The sequence below is a fragment of the Chlorocebus sabaeus genome, chromosome 14 (assembly GCF_047675955.1).
Source record: "Chlorocebus sabaeus isolate Y175 chromosome 14, mChlSab1.0.hap1, whole genome shotgun sequence".
Classification (NCBI taxonomy): Eukaryota; Metazoa; Chordata; class Mammalia; order Primates; family Cercopithecidae; genus Chlorocebus; species Chlorocebus sabaeus.
In genome coordinates, this window is record NC_132917.1 from 101,041,813 (window position 1) to 101,045,220 (window position 3,408).

The window sequence follows — 3,408 nt, forward strand, 5'->3', positions numbered from 1 at the left end:
CTCCGAACAGCATTGGCAGTATGAGTCCACATCCAAAGTAATCAACAGCATCAGTAAGAGAGTTAGTAGCCGTGTAAAAAAAGAAGACAGAGAATTATGCACCAATTTTTGGCAGCATGCCCCTAGAAATGAGATTACGTACATTCTTGTAAGGTTTGGAATTTTATATAACTTTGCACCATGTCATCAGAATGAAAAGGCAAGGCCCATCTTAGTGTGGTGCTGAAACACACTTCCATTCAATGGCTATCTGGAGAGGTTATTCATGACATTTGTAAACGTGTGGGCATTCAAAGTGATATTTCACAGAGGCTCTAAGAGACAAATTTCCCATGTGAATAAACAAAGGAAGGTATGGGCAAGTCTATGTGGCATATTTGTTTAGATCCTTGAATCAAGAGTTGCAATTGGTTATGTGTCTTTGAACAACTAATTGGGAAGCTTCCCAGAGTCCTGGTTTTCTCATCTGCAATGTGTGGTTGGGCAAGGCAACCTTCTTAAGGACTTCTCCAGTTGAAATGGGCTCAGCCTGCAGGTAAGTGGAATTCAGGTAAATGATTACTTCTAGCAATGGAAGGTGCTGCTCGTGTCTGCTAGGACGAGTGACCGAGAGCTAGCAGACCTCAAAGTCAGCTAAACAGACTTTCCCAGCTTAATGTAGCTAGGTGGCCTTTTCCCCTTCAGCACTTTCTCTCCTTCATCCCAGGTGGTCTCCTTCCCCATCTCTAGCTGACTGAAGAAAATTAAAGAGAAAGAGAGAGAGAGAACAAGACTAAGACAGAGAGCATAAAGAAAAACAAATGTATTAGGAGGAAGAACAGATGAATGGTGAACGAACTGGGTCAGATAGGAGGCAGGGCAGTTAAAGATGAGTTACTGGAGGTGCAAGTTACACTAACAAAAGTTTGAAAAACAAACGAAGGCCTGGCGAGGCGATGACTAACACAGCTATAGATCCGGGCATTGCAGGCCGTCCCAGAGGGCCGGCTCTACAACGTGGCCATTGATCCAGCCCAGGTGTGCACAGCCTCGGCCACTCTCATTTCCCCTTCCTGCCCACAGCCTCCCCGCTGCTCAGGAAGCTGTGCAGCCCTGGCTGTGCATGCAGAACTCAACCACAGGTCAGGAGCCTGGGGAGCTGGGGGCTCCGGGCCCTGTTCTCACTGTAAGAGCAGCTTTTGTGGCAAAGGCAAGTTCACAGCCGCTGAGTCTTCTGAGGCATTGCAGAGCTTACACCTTTACTGCCAGCCGGGGCTGGGCCCAAGGAGAATGATGACGTCATCGAGGATATTAGAACCACCATAATGTATTTCCTGGGTATTTTATGCCATCCTTACCTGCAGGCAGGTATGATGAGAAGCACATCAAGCAGATGGGGAGGTCAGATGACTTGTCCAAGTCACCCAGCCAGAAGTAACAGAGTCAAGATTCAAACCCAGGTCCATTTGGTTCCTCTTGCTCTGATATCACTGCCTTTGATTTTTGCCTTTGGATCTTTCCAGACCTATTTCCCACTGCTTCCTCCATCCCACTGAGTGTGCCCCATGGGTTTCTTGTATGTCGCGAGCCTTCCAGTCAGAAAGCCGGACCTGACAGTGAAGGTGTGGGCAGACCTTAACTCGTGGAGGTTAAGAGCCACGACGGTCGGGAGCTTACCGGAAATGGCTTATCACTGCCTCTCCTGGGCATGACTGTGATCTGGGTGAGATTCCAGGAGACCAAGCCAACTTCAAGATGCCAAGGGGCAAGTCTCTAAGGGTTTTCAGACATCGGTGGGTGAAGGGTAGGGAAAGAGCTCGGAGGGGGAGGAGGAGAGGAGAGAGGGGAGAACGAGAGGCCTTCCTCAGTCTCTCAAATAATGTATCAGAGTCAGCTGTCGCCACAGCTGTTATGAGTTGAAGTGCGGCCTCCAAAATTCACAGGTTGAAGTCCTAACCCCTGTACCTCAGAATGTGACCACATTTGGAAATAGGCCTATTGAGATCACACTGGATTAGGATGGGCCCCTAATCCGTATGAGTTCATACAAAGGGGAAATTTGGACACAGACCCACACACAGAGGGAACGCCGTGTGAACATGAAGACGGCTACCTACAAGCCAAAGAGAAGGGCCTGGAGCAGATTCTCCATCACAGCCCTCAGAAGGACACCTGCTGATACCTTGGTCTCAGGCTTCCAGCCTGCAGAGCTGCAAGAGAACACCTCTCTGTAGTTTACGTTGCTCAGTTTGTGGTACTTTGTAAAGGCAGCCTTAGCAAACGAATGCAATCGCTCATTTCAAAGTCCTTCTAAGAGAAACCTATGCCGTGGACAACAGTTCTCAGGTGTAAGAGAACTGCTAGGGCAAGATTCTAGACAGCTTCAACATTTCTAGAATTACTTCTAATTATTACACCTTATAGTACAGCAAAGGCAGAGTTAGCGATTTCAGCTCAAAATCACCATGGGTTTTCCGTGACACTTCCCTCACTTCTCAGGAAACCTTCCAAGAACCATCCATGGAGAGGGGCGTTGTGTGTCCTGTACGAAATAGTTGTCTTTACTGACAGATTTCAAATAAGCACACGAACAAACACCTTAGGGAGATGAACCTCAAAGCACAACGTTCCAAACTATTAGATGATAATTAGACTGAATGCTTATTGATTACACTTAACCATGTTTTAGTCTTCTATATAATTGCCAATTGGAAAATCTACGCATCTGACAAAATGATCTAATTTTTCCACTTAGCATTCTTACATTTTTGTATCATACTGGGAAAGAATGTATCTGTAGAATGTGGGCTTCAAAACAAATGGAATCAAACAAAGATGTTCTTTGTTTAAGGAACATATTCTAAATTAGGGCCATGAGAACATGCACAATTTTGTGGCAATTTTGCAAAACATGGTTTACTTTGATGACTTGATAAAACCCCGCACTCTTTCTGTAATCAGATATGCATTTTGCTGGGTGGAAGTATAAACACGAATTCCTTTCTGTATGTTTTCTCATGTCACCCAGCAGCCAGCAGGCGGTGAGAAGGACGTGAGCTTACCAAAGGTGAGGCTTGTGTTTAATTTGCTTCGTGCAGCACTAACATGGTACAGTGCGTCACACACACAGACTCTGAATATTTCATTCATTCATTCAACAAACGCACACTGCCCTCCCGTTACTGTGTTCGGCACTCGATGGTGAGGAATCCCACCGGGTAGACAAGCAACTCCTAGGAGGAAAGGAACGCAGAGCTGTCTTCGCCCTCTAGGCAGACGTAGTCTAGATATGGGAACCTTCACAGCTTCACTTAAGATTATGGGAGGCAAAACTCATCAGGTCCGTTTTCTATTTGTTCTCTGGGGACCTGGAAGGTCTGGGTTGATGACAACAGTAAACATTCAGGTCTTGTTGGGCCTCTCCTAAAA